Source organism: Stomoxys calcitrans, chromosome 1 (assembly GCF_963082655.1).
Source record: "Stomoxys calcitrans chromosome 1, idStoCalc2.1, whole genome shotgun sequence".
NCBI classification, from domain to species: Eukaryota; Metazoa; Arthropoda; class Insecta; order Diptera; family Muscidae; genus Stomoxys; species Stomoxys calcitrans.
The window spans coordinates 164,214,910-164,237,771 of record NC_081552.1 but is presented as its reverse complement, the minus strand read 5'-3'; the positions used below and the strand labels follow the sequence as shown (position 1 = coordinate 164,237,771).

Here is a 22,862-nt window from a genome sequence, read left to right as displayed (position 1 = left end):
GCAGCCACTACGGCTTTGAGATTTAAGGCGATGGGAGAATGGATTGAGTATGGGAGCAGCTCATACCATCGCGGTATAATCGTGGCGACGATAGGAAACATGGAAGGAAGGGCAGAGGTTTCCGATCGTATACCTGAGATGAACCTTGAAGTCGAGTGCGACGCACTGCTGCCATCGGCACAGTCTTGGATTAACGGAACCCTATTATTGCCATTTGGAAAATCATGGATACTTCAAAGCTAGGTGACAGAGTGAGCCTGGGGGTTTACATTGAAAACCCAGAAACTGAGATCTGTTTTAGACTGCCTGACCATAACACGGTCCTGCAGGCGGAGATTCGGGCGATCACGGAATGCATGAAGTGGTGTGGTGCTAACGCGAGGACGTCGAGTCTGAACATCTTTACAGACAGTAAAATTGCCATAAGGGCAATAGCAACCAGGACGGTAAGGTCACGAACTGTAAGAAGGAGATTAACTCCTTCTCTGAGGATGGCAAAATCCGCATCGTTTGGGTGCCGGACTATAACGGAGTAAAGGGAAATGAAAGGGCAGACGATTTGGCGGTGAAAGCCAGAGGACTGCCGTCAACAAGCTTGGTTAACCCGGAGCCTTACGAGTCGACGCAGTCCGAGTTAAAGCAGTGGGCGACGAATGCACATGCAACATTGGGCACGGTGAAACGGTCGGTAGGACGGCGAAAATCCTATGGGGGGATCCAGATCGTGAGAAACGAGGCTATTACTGAAAGGAAGTAAGAAGGAGATCAGTATAGCTATTGGTATCATAACGGGACACATAGGACTACAAGCTCACTTATGAAAAATCGGTGCGGCAAGTGATAGCATGTGTAGGGCATGCGGGGAATATCATGAGACGTTGGAGCATTTCCTTTGTCATTGCCCGGCTTTCGCCTTCAACAGATACCGGTGCTTAGGTGGAGACACAATATCAGACTTGAACCAACTTAGGGTAGTGGCATTGAAAACAATTAAGGATTTTGTAAGTAGCACGGAGTTCCTAGAGGTTACCTTATAGATTTTAGAGCGCACAACAAGCCGATTACTGGCTTAGGTGTATGTCCATAGTGGCATGGGGCGGATTAATATCTGCACCCTCTTTTCAACTTAACCTAACCTAGTCATCCATCATAATTTTTCCTCGTTGTATCTACATGCCAAATTTCGGACCTGTAGCTACATCTATAAAGGAAAGTACCAAATAGTACCAATTTTGTTACCAAAATGTACGAATTTTTGCATGTATTTCGCCTCTTTCCGCTACTGGTAAGCTTATTATTATATCCAGTTTGACAGTTTTCCAAATGAAAAGCCACATCAGCAACATTGCTTTAATTATTTTCTAATATTTAGTCATTTATTAAAAAAAAAATTAATTATACAATAAAACTAAGTTTGACTTTTCCCCCATGCATTGGCATTCATAGCTGAATGTTTAATATCACATTGCCGTTGACCATTTGCGACATAACTCAATTGATTAATTAGTTACACTCCAAGTCCATGTTTGTGTTTTAGTGAATTCTGTCATTTGCAAATAGCTGTCAGGCACAAAACTAATTTGAAGGCGTCTCCAATCTCCATTTTTATTAAAACAGTTTACGGTTCAGAGGTCATAGAAAAAATATATTCATGTTAATATGCATTAAACATATGCCAGCAATTATTTTTCAATTTCTGTGTCAGAAACATTGATGAACAAGTTAACTACTTTTGAAATGATTTAGCTAGCAACCATAAAATAACCTAATGACAATGGAAAAGAACAATCTACGAGTAAATCATGTTGTGAACGTTTATTTATACAATTTGTGGTTTTATAACTACAGTCAATGCAAAACGGCTAAAATTAAACAAGCAGGGGAACGGAAAATCGTTGCCGACTACATTATAACGTATTTTTAACACATAAGTGTTAATTGGACAACATCATTAAGTGGACACTATACTTTAATCTTAACTTTTATTTTTTACCCAATGTTCAATTGGGTAAAAATAACCGCAATTATGAGTACTTCGGATCATAAGTGAAAATGTATTTTGAAGCTAAGTTGGACCTTGAGCTTATTTTACCCTGTAGATTTACAAATGCCATCTGTCGAAAACAAATGCATTGATAGAATATGCGATCATCAACTCGACATCATGGCATGAGGGCTGTGCGACAACCCATTGCCATGTGCTGCAATGGCGAAAACTTCACAATGTCAGTGACTGTTTCCATAGCAACACGACGGACCTGCACTGCATCAGACAACAGTGTCAATTTTGAAAATATATGAAAAAAGAAAAAACCCCAAGAAATTTGTTTACCTTTTATATGATGGCGTCAACAGAACATTTGACAAAATGGGTGAAGGCATCATAACACCTTTAGCCCTGTATAGTAATTAAGGATTTTTTTAATTTTTTTTACAGATTTTAAGTGAATTCATTTTATTTAAACGTACAAAGTTACGCCGGACCGAATCTTTGAAACACACCTCCATGGATTCTGATAAAAGTTTACAAAAATTACTTGAACCGTACATGGCACGATTATTGGATGTCGTAACAGAACACAAAGTGCAAAATATCAGCCCAATCGAATAAAAATGGAAGCCTCCAGATGCTCCAGATGACAACTCGGAAGATAGGTTTATATGGGTGCTAAATGAGACTATACACCGATTTGGACCATATATATCACGACTGTTGACAGTCATAACAGAACACTATGTTAAAAATTTCAAACCAATCGGATAATGTTTGAATCTCTTAGAGATTCAAGTCAACTCTCACCTTTCTCGACGTTCAAACAGCTTCTGCAAAAGTCGTTCTTGCAACCTTCTGTTAATAATGCTTTCCGAACAGGTAGTTACCTATCACGAGGGACCTGCATTCCAAAACTAGAACCCATATTTTTGGAATGCTCACAGCCCCCTCTTTGTGACCATCTTTCATTCGTTGTCCTTCGGTCCTGGTACTGAAAACTTAGCTTACCTGTCGCTAGAGTCATAACTACAGATTCCAGATTCCCTGGAATGTGTAACGCAGTTCCTAGTCGTGCAAGCTCGACTGTCCTTCAATTCCCTGGTCCACCACCCAGAATAGGTGTGTTTTTAACTGTTCAGCCATCACGTTGAGAGATCTGCGACAGTAGAGAAAGATTTTTAAATTCAGAAATATGTTTCACAGGTATTAAATGACTACCTGTCTGCCAGAGAATTATGACAATTGTCGTTATGACATTAATTCATTTGACATGTAATCCAGTGATGGGCACACTATCACTGTAAAAAAGACAAAAATAACTTCAAAGCCACACGAAGTTGGAACACTGTCCGTGTGCTTCTGTTCGTCTTTCCTATCCCCGAGGATTTAGTAATTTATTTGCGCTTTTTTATGCTGCCCCTCTATCTTCTCTTGATATACTCCACAGTGGTCGGGAAACCTTCACGATATGGCCAGCCCAAGTTCTCCATAATACACCCCATAGTCAATCTAGTCGTCTTGTTTGAACCACGAGTAGTCTATGTGACTTCTGATACTAGGGATATTGTAGTTCCTATGGGTTCTATCAGGAAAAGTGGTACAGTACTTTTAATCAATAAGTGGCTCAGACAATGCGTAATCCACACTGCCTGGAACATGGGCCATCGAAACAGGGATAACACAGTATCATTAGCCGTAGCATGACGAAAGAGAGAGAGCTCCCTTAGCCTCTCAGCAGTGTTTGCAGCAATTTGTCTAGCCACAGTGTCCATAGGCATTAAGTGTAGCATTTAATTCTGTGTATCAGATGGTGACGTCCTAAGCGCGGCTGTGATGCACAAACAAGCTACCCTTTACATCCGGTTGAGTATTGAACAGTAGGTAAACTTTTGAAGCGCCGTCAACCAGACCACTACACTGTACAGCATTATAGGTATTAAAACTGCAGTATACACCTAGATGACACGAAGTTTAAACTCCCCAAATTTTGCCAATGGTTCTATTGCAGGTGTATAAGGCAAGTGGAAGTTCGATTTGTTGTCCAGCAAATCACCCAGGTATTTCGCGCTTTCTGTAAATGGAACATTCTCCCCTCCCAAGGAGACAGGTGTCGCTGTACTTAACTTGTATCTCCTGGACCAGACCACTTTCGGTAGCCCACTTCCCTGTCGTATATGGAGCTTCCTGAAGTATATCTGTAAGAGTGCTGTGAAACTATTTCCCAACCGCAACAACCACGTCATTTGTATACGACCATTTTTACACTTTCTCTTCCACAGACAATAACATATTGTTAATGGCTATATTCCAAAGTAGAGAAGACATTACACCTCCTTGAGCTGTTCCATTGCTAACCCATTTTATTTCAGATCTACAGATCTCAAGCATGACGTAATGCTTGAGATGTGTACTATAAGCATTCTGTTGCCGAGACAGGCGATCTCCACCCTGAAAAAATATTGTAGCTTTAATTATTCTAAGCATTCGAACCAATGATAAGTACATTGTGATAAGTATTGATAAAAGCTAGGTTAATAGATTCTTAAATTTGCGTCTTGTTATTAGAGACAAAACTTGTTAAATGTTAAGAAATTAACTTTGGAACAAGCCAACATTCTACCTTAGTTAAAGACGCAAAATAACCTTAAAAATGAGACCGTCCTTAAATATTTAGTTTTTAGTGCTAAGTTAAAACAATTAAGAGCGTGCCTAGTTCAGATGGGCAAAATTGTAAATACCCTCCACCATGGATCGCATTTGCTAAGTTCTTTACCAAGTACTTTTTTATAGCCAAGCAAAGAATAATGGTTTGGATTTTGCAGACCATAGTCAGTCATTGTGCAAAATATCAGCCAAGTCGGATAATAATTGCGCCTTAAAGGAGCTCAATCATCCGGTTATGGACTGATTCAGACCATTTTTGGCACGCATGTTAAAGGTCAGAGGTCATAGTCGTTGTGCAAAAACTTCATCCAAATCGTATAAAAAAGCGCCTTCTATAGGTTCAAGAAATAAAATCGTGAGATCACTTATACCTATACTTAGCATTGTTTTTGGAAAATTTTAGACAAAAATTGTTCACTCAAGAGGCTCAAGAAGTCAAGATTCGAGATAGGTTTGTATGACAGCTATATCCAATAATGAACCGATTTTGACCATACTTATCACAGTTTTTAAAAGTTAAAGCAAAACACCTCAAACAAAATCAAATGAAAGTTGCGCCGTCTAGAGGCTTAACTTTGCGTCTTGTTATTAAAGATACAAATTTAAATGAAGCTTAAAATATCGTTGAAAGTTAGGAAATTGACCTTGCATTACAAATAAGACAGTCCTTAAATGTTTAAATTTTTTAGGTTAAGATGCTAAGTTTAAAAAACCGTTGACCGTGGAAATTCATCTATAAAGTAAAATAAAAATCAATCAGCGATCAAAATTTGAAACGAGTGGTCATGTCCGTTAGTTAACAGGAAATGAAATTTAAAGGTGCTTTTTATTTTAAAGTTTTGGTTCTTTGGCTCGCTTTTATTGCTAGGATCCTACGAATAAGGAATTGCTCGTTCCAAATTTTAAGAGAAATATTCCTTTATAAACAGGAAATGATTCAAACATATTTCTTTGGTGATAATAATCTGTACCATAATTTTAAACCCGAAAGTGTATAGATGATTAAAAAAAATTACTTCGTGCATATTGTTAAAGCAAAATTACGTGTATTTTAGATATGTACTTACATATTTCCCACATGATTCCGCTTCTTCATTTAAGTATTTCTCGAATTTAATTCTTTGGACATATCCTCAGTTTAACTTTGACTGAATTTATTCAAGCAATGAATGCACCGTTGATTTGGACGAAAGGTTGAAGCATTTGCTGATTTATGTTCATTTCAATTTCTGCAGTTATTGTATTTTTGTTTTGGTTTCATTGTTAATTTTTGATGTTTAAATGTACACACGAACGACGCAAGCACCATAACCATGGGGGCATGCCACTTCAACAGAACGAATATTCATATATATATATATACATATATATTGTTTTGTACTTATTTGCGAAATATATATAAACTCTTTTTTTAACTGCCACATTTCCAATTAAACTATAACGTATACACTTTGATTTCCATGGGGGCACATTTATTAATGCAAAAATGTTAAATGAAACACCATCTTCTGCAGAAAACACTATCAGCATCCATCCAACAACAGCAACATCGATGGCAGCAATTCCATATTCCGTATCAACATAGCTCCCAACATTTTTTCGAAATAACACAAGTGTTCTCATACATTCCAAACAAATGCACATCACTGTTGCATACTTTATAGTAAAGAAGAATATAAAAAACGACACAAACACACGCACACAACCGAAACATACATATGTGCGTTTCATGCATATACTCACTCATGCATGAGTACATGCTTGCCTATCCTTGTGTCTACCTATCATCTGTGGGATACATTCGAACGTTGTTCATACGCACCGATGTTCCGGCCATTACCTCTTTCTTGCACTGCCATACAATATTAATATGCATGTGCATTTGTGGATGGTCATTTTGATGGCATTGTACATGTCCTCCTCTGTGCCCAGAGAACACATTGCAAGAGAAAAAACGAACAAACTCACACACAATCACACATACATGCACAGAAAATTCTTTCATTCACACAATCAAAATCGAACAGACAATTTGTTCTCAATGCATTGATACATGTGGCTTCAATGTGTTGTCTATGATCTGTGTTCGTATGCGAAAAAATGTCCAGCATTCGAATCATGTTAAAGATTGTGTGCTTATGTGTGCCTTTCCACCATTAAGGCCAGTGCGGCATGTTAGTGGCAATGTATTCGTTAGTGTGTGCTTAAAATTTATTCCTTTGACCAAAATTCATACAAAGTCCGCATTTAATGCACTAAGAATGATTTCTCATTGTGAGTTAGCTTATTCCAAAGTACACAAAGCTACATGAAGTTTCTAATTTCAAATTCCTCAAGTCCCTAACTAAAGAGTTGGAAAAGCTGGGACTTTTTTGTCTGGACCAAACTCAGCGTTTAAAAACCAAAATTAAATTCATGAAAAAGTTCAGGCACATAGATTTCGTTTGTTTTTCTGTTAGACCATAGATCCATTTGGTCTGTACTCGGCACAGTCGCTTAAAGTCTTAACAGAACGCTACGTGCAAAATTTTAGCCAAATAAAATAAAAATTGCGGCCTCTAGGGAATTAATATGTCAAATGGGGAGATATGTTTATATGGCAGCTGTTCAGTTACACTTGCAGTTATAAAAAGTATTTGTTCCAAATTTCGAGTGGCTAGCTTTACGCGTGCAACCACTATCGTGATTTTGACTGATGGACAAACGCACGGGTCAAGCGCAACGGACATGGCCAGATCGACTAAGAATGTTAAGAATATCAATAACATGTATACGCAGACCACATTTTTTTTAACAGTGGCCGTTGAGTGGAGCGGACGTGTTTTCATTTCGCTCCTCAAAGAAAAATATCCGAATCTCGAAGTAGGTGCTACCTATTACGAAAATTTAAAGCCTTTTTTGTGTAGGCTCAAAATGGACTCCAAAGACCCAACAGCTACGGTGGTGGCATCAGACCGTAGTATGTTGTCCTCTCCTCCTATAGGTATGGGTGCCTTGTCGCCTGTAGTCATGGGTAATGTTCCAAGCGCACAACTAGTCACCAGACTAACAAATGAGGAAGAAAAGGATAAACCACAGGGATACGCAGTTCGTCCTCAGCCTTTAAGTAAAGTTGGTGTCCGACTCCGATTCAGATTCAGCGACAGTGTCCACGAAACAGTCATCGCAGTCGAATTGAGAGATGAAGATAACGGAATGACAGCAGAAGTGAGCGATGGCTTTGCTAAGCTCACGAGCAGACCGAGAAAGCGATCCGCTGCACGACGAAGGAGACAGAGGAGTATGTACCGTCAGCATAATCGGGCAAAAGTGCAGGATGCTGGAAGGGATAGAACTGACATTCCAGGCACTTCTACGGAAGCTGGAAAAAGAATCAGATATCCCGAAGAGCATAACACTGTTAAAATGGTAAAGAATATAAGAGCTCCAGCTATCAAGTACTCTGGGAAAACCAAGTCGGAACAGGAACGAAGGAAGCGCGCACGGCCCCTGAGTCTTCATGCAGGACTGTGACTTCCAAAAGGAGGCCACAGCAATCACGGAAGGGGAATATGGTCGCTGATAATGGTAAGGAGCCGCCCTCTCACACCAGAGTGGCAAGGAAGCACAACAGAAATGAGCTGACTTATGCAGTCATAAATATCGGCAGTGCATCCGGTAGGGTTCCACCAGATCATCTGTCCCAAGTGGAGGATCTGGTTAACGATCGGATTTTCGAACATGTGTGGAACTCTATAGAGGGTCCACCCATACAAATGATGAGCTGCAAGTATAGAATAAACATATTTACGTTGCGTTTTGCGTCGCGGAATGTATTGATACCGTCAAAAAGCTCGTCGAAGATACCCACGGTCTCTAGGAGGGCGCAAAGCTTGACCTGGTGATATGGACATCCCACAGCTCAAAAAGGCGACGGTCTACGTCAAGGGATACGACAGAAAATTTGCGACGAAACGCATGTTGGGAATCTTGGGCAAGCAAAACCAAGGTTTGGTCGCAGAGAAGTGGGAGGTGTTCCACAGGAAAAAGAGTGGGAAGAAACTCTCCTTGTGGTAGACATTGATCAAGTTTCCGTGAAAAGTTTGGCTAAGACTAAAACCATGGCGCATTCCGGCGGAGCAAGGCTGTCTTTTTATACCCACCACCGAAGGATGGGGGTATATTCATTTTGTCATTCCGTTTGCAACACATCGAAATATCCATTTCCGACCCTATAAAGTATATATATTCTTGATCAGCGTAAAAATCTGTCCGTCTATCTGTTGAAATCACGCTACAGTCTTCAAAAATAGAGATATTGAGCTGAAATTTTGCACAGATTCTTTTTTTGTCCATAAGCAGGTTAAGTTCGAAGATGGGCTATATCGGACTATATCTTGATATAGCCCCCATATAGACCGATCCGCCGATTTAGGGTCTTAGGCCCACAAAAGCCACATTTACTATCCGATTTTGTTGAAATTTGGTACAGTGAGTTGCGTTAGGCCCTTCGACATCCTTCGTCAATTTGGCTCAGATCAGTCCAGATTTGGATATAGCTGCCATATAGACCGATCCTCCGATTTAGGGTCTAAGTCCCATAAAAGCCACATTTATGGTCCGATTTCGCTGAAATTTGGGACAGTGAGATGTGTTAGGCCCTTTGACATATTTCTTCAATTTGGTCCAGATCGGTTCAAATTTGGATAAAGCTGCCATATAGACCGATATCTAGGTTTTAGGTTTTGGGGCCATAAAAGACGTATTTATTGTCCGATGTCCCCGAAATTTGTAACAGTGAGTTAAGTTAAGCCCCTTGACATACTTCTGCAATATCGCACAGATCGGTCCAGATTTGGATATAGCTGCCATATATACCGATATCTAGGTTTTAGGTTTTGGGGCCATAAAAGACGCATTTATTGTCCGATGTCGCTGAAATTTGAGACAGTGAGTTTGGTTAGGCTCTTCGACGTCCTTCTTCAATTTTGCCCAGATCGGTCCAGATTTGAATATAGCTGCCATATAGACCGATCTCTGGATTTAAGGTTTAGGGCCCATAAAAGAGGCATTTATTGTCCGATTTCGCCGAAATTTGGGACAGTGCTTAGTGTTAGGCTCTTCGACATGTTTATGCAACTTGGCCCAAATCGGTCCAGATTTGGATATAGCTGCCATGTAGACCGATATCTCGATTTAAAGTCTTGGCCCCATAAAAGGCGCATTTATATGAAATTTGACACAGTGACTTATGTTCGGCTTTTCGACATCTGTGTCGTATATAGTTCAGATCGGTATGAGGTATATGAGTATAAGGTATGAAATTTTCACCGAATTTTGATGAAAGGTGGTTTACATATATACCCGAGGTGGTGGGTATCCAAAGTTCGGCCCGGCCGAACTTAACGCCTTTTTACTTTTTCAAGATTAGGAAGACTAAGATATGCAAAAATCCTCATATTGAGACATCAGGCCGTGCAGTGGCAGGTGACTCAATGCCGCCTTATAGACAGGGGGCTAAAGACGAGACCCACTGTCCTAATAATGGGAAGACTAGGATAAACATAGATCCCAATACTAAAACATCAGGCAGTGCAGGGGCGAGAGACCCAACACAGCCTAACAAACAGGTACCCGACAATGGAACCATTACCGATTGTCAAATTCGGAAGACTAGGATAAGCAAAGATCCTAATACTGAAAAATTAGCCTGTGTAGTGACAGGCAAATCAATGCAACCTGAAGAACAGGGAGCGGACGAGGAGACCATCACCTTATCCCGAGAAGCCCATTTGCTAAAGATTTGGAAGACTAAGATAGGCGAAGGCCCTAATATTGGAACATCAGGCAGTACAGGGAATGGAAATCAATTCAGCCATACCAACATAGATCCGTCGATGGAATCATTACCGACATTATCAAGATTCGGAAGATTTGGATAGGCAAACTACCAATTATTCAACTATCCATATCAACTACCAATTATTCTATGCAAACACTGGTACTCGGCCGAGGACCAGCGTTATTTGTCAAAAAAATTTTAATTATATATTTTCCCCAGAGTTGTCAATGTCGGACGCAACAGTGATGAGACAGGGAGACGGTGGACCATAACTGTCATCACTTTATCTGCCTTTTGACTTTCCGACACCGCCACCTACGTCGGAGCTGCAACGGTTGGTGAGGAAAGCAGAACAGACAGGAAACGAGGTACTAATAGGGTGCGATGCGAACTCTCATCACATTTCTTGGGGAATTACCAGCATTAATAAGCGGGGCCAAGCCCTGGCAGAATTCTTAAGTACTAACGACCTAATAACACTTAATATTGGTAGCACCGCTACCTTTGTTAATAGGATTAGGGAGGAGGTTTTAGATGTAACTATATGTTCGGAAAATATAATCGATGAGGTTCAGGATTGGAGGGTCTCCATTCAACACTTTTTCTTTGACCATCGCTACATTAGGTTTAGAAACGCACGGCCGATAAGCTTCCGGAATATGTTGAAATCCAACCAGACAAATTTGGGAATTTTATGGGGAAGGAATCCTTGCGGAGCTTCGAATCCCTTAAGTCACCTGGACCTGATGGAATATTACCGGCATTACTGCAGAAGAAGCAGACTATCTGGCGCCCCACCTGGCCAATATTTTCACAGAGTGCCTGGGACTTATATATACCCCGAAAGCCTGGCAGGAGGCAAGGGTGGTATTTATACCCAAGCCCGGTAAGGCTTGTTATACAACACCAAAGGCACACAGACCTTACCGCCATCGCGGTATAATCGAGGCGACGATAGGAAACCAGGAAGGAAGGGAAGAGGTTTACGATCGGATACCTGAGACGGCACTTGATGTGCGAGGCATTGCTGCCAGCGACACAGTTTGGATTATTGCCAGCTGAATAATCATGTTACACTAATGGATCGAAGCTACATTGAGAACCCAGGGACTGAGATCTGTTTTATGCTGCCTAGCTATAATATGGTCCTGAAGGCGCAGATACGGGCGATCACGGAATGCGTGGGGTGGTGTGGTGTTAACTAGAGGGCGTCAAGTATGAACATCTTTACGGATAGCAAACAGGCCATAAGGGCAATAACAACCTGGACGGTAAGGTCATGTACGGCCTTGCAGTGTAAGAAGGATATTAATGCCTTCTCTGAGGATTGCACTATCTGCGATGCCGGGCCATAGCGGAGTAACAAGAATGAGAAAGCAGATGATTTGGCAGTGAAGGCCTGAGAACTGCCGTCAATAATCTTGGTTAACCCGAAGCCTTTTGAGTCGACGCAGTCTGAGTTAAGCGCGTTGGCGACGAAAGGGCATGTAACCCTATGGAACAGCGAATCGGTCAGTAGAACCGCGAAAATCCAGTGAGGAGATGCAGATCGTGAGAAGACGACACTTTTACTGAAAGGAAGTTAGAACGAGGTCAGCATAGCTTTCGGTATGATAACGGTGACACAGAGGACTACGAACTCAGTTATGAAAATAGGTGCGGCAAGTTATAGCATGTGGGAAAGGTGATGAGTCGTTGGAGCATTCCCTATGTCATTGCCCGGCTGTCGCGGCAAACAGACAACGGCACTTAGGTGGGGATACAATACCAGACATGAACCAACTAAGGGGCGTGGCATGGGCAACAATTAAGAATTTTATAAGTAGCACGTAATTTCTAACTTAGATTTTCTTTTATAGGGTTACGTTTTTAGTATTTAGAGCTCACAACAAGCAGATTACAAGTGTATGCCCATAGTGGCATGGGGCGGATTAATATCCACACCCTTTTTTCAAACCTCCATAACCTAGCCTTTAAACGGAATGACTATGGTGATGAGTATAAAAACAACCAATTGGATATTTAAGCCGTTTGTGACAAATGGTAACCAAATGAAATGTTCTTGGTTGTATGGTAATCTTTTTGAACTCAAATTTGGGATGGACACAGAAAGAACTTGTAGGTCTTTAAAAATGTTATATCCCATGTAAAGGGTAGTTTTGTAAGAGCTATAGGAAAGTTAAAAAAAATTCAAAAAATTGCATGAAATCTTTATTTGAATCGATTGCACGGTTCATTAATTAAATGTTTGAAGATTATTTCATGCAAATGTTGAACGTGACTGCGCCTCAAATTGTCCATCCGCTTAGTCCAATTTTGGCATACTCTTTCCAAAATTTCGGCCGGTATCTCACGAACAAATAAGCAAATGAACAGACATGAGCGTTAACATAGCCCATCGATCGGTCCCGAACGTGGCACCGTCTTGTTGAAACGACATGTCATGCAAGTCAAACTCTTGCATTCCCACGATAATGCCCACCATTCACAGTTACATTACGATTCACATCATCTTTGAAGAAGTATGGCCCCATATGCCACCAGCCCATAAACCGCGCCAAACTGTGATTTTTTCTGGATGTATTGCTTGCGCTTGCAATGCTTCTGCCTGATGTTCACTCCAAAATCGATAATTCTGCTTACTTACGTACAATGAGCCAAAAATGAACTTTGTCGTAAAATGGAAAAAGCACGTGATGAACATTCTTAACACTTCACTCATTTTGATTATAAAATTCAATAATTTGCATGCGCATTTCGTTTGTAGGACGATTCATGGTTAAATTATATACCAAACTGAAGATGTTTGACAGTGAAACAAAATTCGAAAAGTGCGTGAACTGTTTAAAACAGTGTTTCCAAAAAGATATAGCTAAAAATCACCTTTTATTATCATTGTGATATGGGTTTGGAAGTCGATAATAAATGCCCAAAACAAATCAATGGGGATCGATAAAGGACCCATATCCCAATTGTCTTACTCATTTAGGCATCAGCTTAAAAGATATTTTCACAAGGACATTTTAGGTTGCGCCGACGCACAGCTAGTATAGGGGGCAGGGACGACGTAGTTGGGAATCCACCGCCATGGATTTTGCTATTTATACACACTAAATTTAGGTATAGGGCATAATTTTATTACACATACCGAACTTCTGCCAAACCAGCAAAAATTAAAGCTTTGAGGAACCGAACAAGGGTAATCGAGAGACCGGTTTTATGGGAGACATATCAGATTATAAACTGATTTGGACGGACTGACTAACGGACATGGCTAGATCGACTCAGAATGTCGAAACGATTAAGAATATATATACTTTATAAGGGCTTAAATCAATATTTTGAGGTGGTACAATCGGAATGACTAGATGGTGGTTGATTCCCAAGATTCGTGCTGGCCGAACTTAGCACGCTTTTACTAGTTTATATATGTGACAAATTTCATAAGAAGTTCGGTTTTGGACAATGTATCATATTTTCTAAATACTTTGTCTTAAGATTCTTGTTCTTCCGTACCGTGGGCGTATACTAATCTAGTCACTCAGTTTTTAACAACTCGAAATATTGATTATCGACCCAATAAAGTATATATTCTTGATCGTCTTGACATTCTTAGTCGATATATCCAAGAATCCAAGAAAGAATATTTAAAAGAAGATTTATTCCGATTGAAATTTTGCACAAATACTTCATTTAGATGAAGGTCGTTGGGGATTGCAAATCGGTTCAGATTTAGGTATAGCTTCCTTATAAAATGGTTCTTCGATTTGACTTCTTGGTCCCCTACAAGCTGCAATTGTCATCCAATTAACTTGCATTTTGCCAATTACTGTTCAAATCGGTCTAAAACCTGATATAGCTCCCCCAAAACGGACTTCCCAATTTGGCATTTTGAGCCCCTCGGAGCCGCAATTGTTGTCCAACCTTGCTGAAGTTTGGAACATAGTGTTTAATTAGGACTTCCAGCAACCGTGGTAAGTATTCTCCGAATCAGTCTACAACCTGATATAGCTCCCATAAAACTGATCTCTTCTACGACCCCTAGAAGTTGTAAATTTTGCTAGATTCGGCTGAAATTTGAAACCTTATATACATGTGCCCTACACGGTACTAGGTTTGCAATTCTTAACGAAAATTCATACTTTTTGGCAACATGTAATTCTTACCGAAAATTTATACTTTTTGGCAACATTGTCATTATATGTTCATGGAATTCATATAAGAAAATTATGCTTTCATACAGATTTTTGCCGTATTTACATTTATGTAAAGTGCTATATAGTTCCAACTTTCAGAAAATAATCTATTTAAATAATAAATCAAGCAAAAACGAACTACTAACTCATTACTCATATTGGATTGACAGGTTATTTATACCATTTTTTAAGAAAAGATCGTTCTTTTTTTTTTGATTCATAAAAAAATATTAAGATAGGAAAATGTTGCTCTAGGAGATCACTTAAATTAGAAAACCTCTTATCGACTTAAAAATAATCTAGTTACTCGATTGTATTCAAAGTGTCCATCATTTGATGTTGTGACATTAAAGACGAATATGTCATAAAGCCTGTTTACCCGTACCATGACCTATCCCCACCCACTCTCAGTAGAGCGTAAATTCTTCTTAGTTCTTCAGCTTTAGTATGACTGATTATATGTCTCTGCTTTAGCAACTGGACACGTGCATGCCCGCACTTCCAGAAATACTAGGAGAACGGGATAGTCATCCATCAAAGTGTTATTGAATGCTTTGGACAACAACGCATTGGCAAGTTGCTTGCCAACAGTTTGTCAAAGATGGCTTCGTCTTGCATCCGACAACTGAAATGTTGACTTTTGAAAACATTCCCATCTACTGGATTCCTGTTGTTAATTTCCAAGCAGAAACATTCTATGTGTATAGAAGTACATGGGTGAATGTATGTGAGTGTATATATAAATTGTCATCGATAGCTAGAGTAAAAGTTTTTCCAAACTTAGATGTGGTAACATTCATACAGTTGTATGCACAAAAAACCTTTCTTTGCATTTCTTGGTAAGTCATTCGAATGACTGAATTACCAGTCTGTATTACAAAGGCTTTTGTGAATTTACCCAAACAACTCTCATAGAAATGACCCAAGTAAGAGCCAACAACCAAACCAACAATTCAAGTAACTATAGATAAATTACATTTTGGCCAATACTCTTAAATTAAAAGGTAAACACATTCTTTTGATTATCACTGGGATAAAGTCATCGCTTTCGCCTTCGTTGTTTAATTTTAACTTACTCCTGAACACACTTCTCTACTATACTCTTTATGAATTGTTGAATTTTATATCCTTCGCATTTAGAATACACGATATTTACACCAACAACGGCAACCAGCACGACAACAACGGAAACGGAGCATCCGTGGCATCAATGTACAAAAAAGCCTTATGCCTCACGACCGAGGAAATCAACCGTTTGTTGCAACATCATCACACGTTTGACAACACTACACGCCCGGCCGACTCTGGGAGCTGACGAACGCACGAACGAGCGAGCCTTGTCCCGCAGCTCTACATTCCGAAATGCCGACGAGGGTTTACCCACCCGATTGATATTAACGCTTAACGTAATCAACACTTGACTCGATTGTCATTGAAGAGACACCTTAATTCTGTTATGGTATATTTGGCAAATCCTTAGGGTTATTAATGTCACCTTAAATGAGGATTTGTATTTTTTTTTCGTAATTTTTTTTTTTTTTTTGAAGATTTCACTTTTTCCTTTTCGATTTTTTTCAAATAATCGTCAATGGTATTTTGTGTTTCCTGTTGTGTTGGCGTGTTTAAGATAAGACTTTTTTGGTCTAGCGTCCGACCGTCTTAACACTTAAACGACACGATTTGTACTGATTTGAGTATTTCACCTTTCCTGGTGTTATGTAGTAGTCCTACCACAAGAGCAAAGCATTTGGTTTGACAACGACAACGCACTTCAGCCAACCAACCATCCAACTAACAACAAAAATTCATTGTATTTATTTGTGACTGTGTTCAATTTCCTTTTGGTCTCCCCATGCCCACCAGATAGGTAGGTATACGAAGTAAATGTCCTTCGGCCATAAAAAGAGGTTCAAATATAGGCTAAAAATTCACTCAATAATTGTCACACTTTCTCTTTGTGACAATAATTGAGTGTATTCTGACAAAGAGTGCGAGAGAGCCTCAGTGCTTGAGAGTCGATTGAGTAAAAGAGCACAGAAAGCTTTGCATTTACAAGTGCTCATAGCGCATGACAAATGAATATCTATGATAAGCTTTTACCATTGACGAATATTCAATTTAATTTCAAATTCAAATTTAAATCACAAGCACTGAAATGGCGGTAATAGCGTATCCTTTACATCTGACATAAAAAAGGATTTATATATGCTGCTTCTTCCCACTGCTGCACCAATATATGTAAAAGGAACGCCCTGTTAAAATCTGTAGTAGGGTGACATTAGGAATACAAAGTAACAGGTTTGAGTGTCTTTAACTAGGAAAAGTCAAGACATTATCAGTCATTTACATCTATTAAAGGTAGTGAGCAAACATGTGCAGCGAAATAGTACATATTCGTTGGCTTGATAATATCGGCAAGCACTGTAGGGCAGCATGGAGGAAAGCACACCACAATGAATTTGATACAAGGTTAACCGGCGAACAAATTTTAGGCGCTACAAGAGAGCTGGCTGGAAGCAATATATCTGTCTATAGGGATCGAAACCCAAGACGTCGCTCAGTGGGAGAAATTCGGAAAAAGTAAAAAATATGCCGTGTGAGAACGGGTAGAGATATCTCTTCGAAGTGGTTAGAGCCGAGATGTTGGCGAGATCGAGTGCAAAATTTTAAGGCCCTAGGTTGTGCAGGCAGACTCCTAAAGTTGGTCACCTCGGCACTTCGAAAAATTGTTTGGGCTGCTAAATCTTTATTTGTGGTCCGATTTTTAACATTTTTTTACTGGATAGTGCTCAAAAAAGACCCTACAAAAAAGTCCGTTTGAGGTATACAATGTGTACATTGGTTTCCGGGTTTAAATTTTTATTAGTTGAAATTTTGACCGAGATTGGCTTCGCATTTTGCAATTTACGAAGGCATTTGTTCGATTTTCATTTTTATACATGACTAGCTGAAGCCGAACCGTTCCGTTGTGCCTTCTTTTACAATATATGGAACAAAATTAACTTTTGAAACTTTAGTTTCGACAGTTGAAGAGCTTTTAGTGAAATACTATGCTACGAAAGTGGTATATGTATGTCGCTTGATTTACAATAAAATATGTCTTTATGTGACGTCCCGCCACCCCAGGTGGTTGTTGGGTTTAGGGTGTGGTGTGAACCCCTAGAAACGTGGTCCCGAATGTGGGTATCAATTGCGTGCTCTTCTCCCAAATACCTTTCATTTGAGCACCAAATTGCCATGGTCGGTAAATATGCAATATGCAGGGCATGCACTTTTACCGCCCGCTGTTTAGGGGATGTTTTGCAGAAGGGATGGACCCCCAGAAACTTGGTCTCGAAAGCGGGTATTAATTACATGCACTTCTCATCAATACCTTTTATTTGAGCCCAAAGGTCTTTTATTTTTTGGAGTTTTAGGGGTGGAGTGACCCCTAAATCCCGCAATTGGATGTCAGATTCGTTTTCTACTCTCAATTTAAATGTTAGTGCTACTCGCTTGGCGTGGCTTAACGCCTATAACATTGATCTTCTTGTGGTAGTTGTCCATAAATGACTATATGACTACCTATTAAATAGTCATAATTTAATCTTTTATTTAAATCAAATCAAACGATTAAACGACTTTCTCTTGTAAAGAACTGACTTGCCTGTCTATATATTTGGTGCGTTGGCGATAGTTTTTACTATTAAATCATGTAAAACTTATGAACAAAAAAGTGTTGCCCAGCACCACGTCGTTTGGTCTTGTCTATCGATGATCTAAAAATGGTTGCAATCCTAACTTAAAGGTTTGCAACTCCTCCTATCACGCTGAACGTCATAATTTTGGGGGTATGGAGGCCTACCTTTATTTGTGTCCCCACATATTAATTAAATTAAAGTGCCCTGTTAGGTCCGCTAGATATATGAGCAGAATAAAGATATCAAATTCGCAGACCACAAGCCTATACCTTTCATTTAAACCCATATTGTCATGATTGGTCTATACAGCCGTTTAGTGGAGGGCGTCTATATGAGGGTAGTGCGTCAAACCCCATCTGCAACGATTTAAGGAGGTAAAGCACCACCTAGATTCTAGGACACAAAGTTTAATGTTATATTCCTCATCTGCTCCCAAATGCTAGGATCGAGTAATATTCCCATTTGGGGGCTTATCGGAGATGGGGCGACCAACAATCACTTATTTTTTGTCATATTCGTAGTCTACTCCCGAATACCTTTCATTCGAGTCCTATATTGATATGTACGTCCAATATGTCTGTTTGGGACAGTTTTTGAAGTTGGGCGACCCCTTGGATACTTGAACCCAATTTTAGAGTATGAATATGACTCTATTCTCCAAAGCTTTTATATAGTCCCTTCCGGTCCTCTTTTTATTTTGGGTGGTGCTTTTGGGGTAACGGGGGAAGATCCGTCCCCTTCCAATATCAACAAATAATATAGCCTTTGCCTCCTTCCTGACCATATTCGTAATCTACTCCCGAATACCTTTCATTCCAGTCCCATTCTGTCATTATAGTCCAATAAATAATTTTTGGGAGGTGTTGTGGTCGGAGCGGCACCCAGTTTGTTGTATCCAACTTTCGATATCAAATTCTACTTCCGGATACTTTCATTTGAGTCCCATATTGTCACGATAAGTCTACTTTCATTTTTGGGTGGTACTTTTTGGGTACGGGGGAGGGTTCACACCGCTTACGATATCAAAACGTTATATAGCCTATTGCTCCTTCCGGACCACTCCCCACAATCTGTGAAAATTTCATAGAAATAGGTTTAGCCGTTTTTGAGTCTATATGGAATAACAAATTTACAAAACCACAAACAAAAATTCATTTTTATAAAAATTCCTTCTTATCGTTGCAAACAAATGCACAAACTTATAATACCCTATACCACAGCGGTGGTGTCGGGTATAACAAGTAAGACCGTGCTAAGTTCGACCGGTCCGAATCCTATATACCCTCCACCATGGATCGCATATGTCGAGTTCTTTGCGTGGTATCTCTTTTAAGGCAAACAAAGATTAATGAATAAGAACTGTTATGTTAGTGGCGCCAAATCAAGTTATAGTCTGATTCGGACCATAAATGAATTGAATGCTGAACATTGCAGAAGTCATTGTGTAATACTACAGTCCATTCGGATAAGAATTGCGCCTTGTAGTGGCTCAAGAAGCAAAATCGGGAGATCGGTTTATATGGGATCTGTATCAAGCTATTGATCGATTCAGCCCATATTAGACACGTATGTTGAAGGTCATGAGAGAAGCCGTTCTACAAAATTTGTGCCAAACCGGATGAGAATTGCGCCCTCTTGATGCATAAGAAATCAATATCCTAGATCGGTTTATTTGGCAGCAATACCAGGATTTTTACCTATTGGCGCCATATTTAGCGCAGATGTTGGGAATCATAACAAAACACAGCCCGCAAAATTTCTGTCAAATCGGGCGACAATTGCGCCCTCTAGAGGCTCAATAAGTCGAGACCCAAGATCGGTTTATATGGCAGCTATACAGGGTTATGTACCGATTTACGCCATACTAAGTACAGTTGTTGAAAGTCATAACAAAACACCTCATGCAAAATAACAACCAAATCGGATAAGAATAGCGCCCTCTAGAGACTCAAGAAGTCAAGACCCCAGATCGGGTTATAAGGCTGCTATATCAGGTTATGAACCGATTTAAACCATATTTAGCACTGTTGTTGGAAGTGATACCAAAATTTCAGTCAAATCGGACGAGAATTGGGCCCTCTAGAGGCTCAAGAAGTCAAGACCCAAGATCGATTTATATGGAAGCTATATCAAATCGAAGACCGATTTCGCCCATTTACAATCCCGACCGACCTACACTTATAGAAGTATTTGTGCAAAATTTCAAGCGCCTAACTTTACTCCTTCGAAAGTTAGCGTGCTTTCAACAGACCGACGGACGGACTGACATGGCTAGATCAACTTAGAATGTCAGGACGATCAAGAATATATATACTTTATGGGGTCTTAGACGCATATATCTCAAGGTGTTACAAACAGAATGACGAAATTAGTACACCCCCATCCTATGGTGGAGGGTATAAAAATGAAGTACCTTATTTTCACCACGGGTCCATAATGCACCATATGCGAGAATTTCAAGAAAATCGGTTCAGTCGTATTTGAACCTATATGCAACACAAAAAACAATGAAATTGACAAACAAACAAAAAAAAGCTCCCATATAGACCAATCCGCCGATTTATGTTCCTAGGCCCATAAAACCCACATTTGTTATCCGATTTTGCTGAAATTTGGGACAGTGAGTTGTGTTAGGCCCTTTGACATCCATCTTCAATTCGGCCCAAATCGGTCCAGAGTTGGATATTGATGCCATATAAAAGGCGCATTTAATTAGTGTTTATTTAAGATCCTCAACATACTTCTGCAATATGGCACAGATCGGGGCAGATTTGCATTAAGCTGCCATATAGACCGATCTCTCGATTTAAGGCTTTGGGCACATAAAAGGCCCATTTATTGTCCGATGTTGCCGAAATTTGGGACAATGAGTAATTTTAGACCCTTCGACATCCTTTTTCAATTTGGATCGGTCTAGATTTGAATATAGTGAAGGGCGTCTATAGAAGGATTGTGCGCCACACCCCATCTGCACTCTTCTCAAAAAAATGTATTACTTGATTCCCCATTGTTTAAATGGGTCAAATAACCTATTGGAGGCGATTTTAAAAAAGTAAAGCACCACCAAGATCCTTGGACACAAAGTTTAATGTCATTAACGAAATCTGCTCTTAAATGCCTTTCATTTGAGTTTCATCAAGCTATGATCGAGCAATATTCCAATTTGTGGGGCTTATGGGGGATGGGGCGACTATCAATTACTTGGACCAAATTTTTTATGTCATATTCGTAGTTTTTTCCCGAATACCTTTCATTTGAGTCCTATATTGATATGTTCGTCCTTTATGTCTGTTTGGAGCAGTTTTTGGGGCTGGGCGACCCTTGGTTAATTGAATCCAAGTTTTTATACCATATTTATATTCTATTCTCCAATATCATTCATTTGATACGCATATTGTCCTTATCGGTCCACTTTTGATTTTGGGTGGCGTTTTTAGGATATCGGGGGAGGGTCCGCCCCCTTCCAATACTAACAAATAATAAAGCCTATATCTCCTTCGTAACCTACTCGCGAATACCTTTCATTCGAGCCCCATATTGTCATTATCATCCAATAAACCCATTTTGGGGGGGTTTTAGGGGCGACACCCCAATTACTTGGACCCAATTTTTAATATGAAATTAGTTCTCTACTCTTAACTACCTTTCATTTAAGAAACATATTGTCCCGATCAGTCCACTTTTATTTTTGGGTGGTACTTTTAGGGTAAGGGGGAGGGTCCGCCCCTCTTGCGATATCAAACATTTATATAGCCTATTGCTCCTTCCAGACCACTCCCCACAATCTGAGAAAATTTCAAAGAATTCGGTTCAGTCGTTTTTGAGTCTATACGGAGCAAACAAATTTACAAACCCACAAACAAACAAACACGAATTCATTTATAAAGGGTGATTTTTTTGAGGTTAGGATTTTCATGCATTAGTATTTGACAGATCACGTGGGATTTCAGACATGGTGTCAAAGAGAAAGATGCTCAGTATGCTTTGACATTTCATCATGAATAGACTTACTAACGAGCAACGCTTGCAAATCATTGAATTTTATTACCAAAATCAGTGTTCGGTTCGAAATGTGTTCATTCACCGTAACGTTGTGTCCAACAGCATCTTTGAAAAAATACGGTCCAATGATTCCACCAGCGTACAAACCACACCAAACAGTGCATTTTTCGGGATGCATGGGCAGTTCTTGAACGGCTTCTGGTTGCTCTTCACTCCAAATGCGGCAATTTTACTTATTTACGTAGCCATTCAACCAGAAATGAGCCTCATCGCTGAACAAAATTTGTCAAAATTTGAACACATTTCGAACCGAACACTGATTTTGGTAATAAAATTCAATGATTTGCAAGCGTTGCTCGTTAGTAAGTCTATTCATGATGAAATGTCAAAGCATACTGAGCATCTTTCTCTTTGACACCATGTCTGAAATCCCACGTGATCTGTCAAATACTAATGCATGAAAATCCTAACCTCAAAAAAATCACCCTTTATATATATATAAAGAC

The 22,862-nt window shown here is 39.7% G+C and overlaps 1 protein-coding gene across 3 annotated transcripts in view; it reads right to left on the bottom strand.

Moving 5' to 3' along the window:
* The window catches only part of LOC106091595 (uncharacterized), a 1,079,098-nt gene extending 1,062,746 nt beyond the window's left edge, over positions 1-16,352 (bottom strand). For all 3 annotated transcript variants that reach the window (XM_059363025.1, XM_059363031.1, XM_059363034.1), the window contains exon 1: positions 15,751-16,352. The gene's annotated coding sequence lies outside the window, so the exon portion shown is untranslated. The remainder of the gene's footprint in view (positions 1-15,750) is intronic.
* Between the last annotated feature and the right edge of the window lie 6,510 nt (positions 16,353-22,862).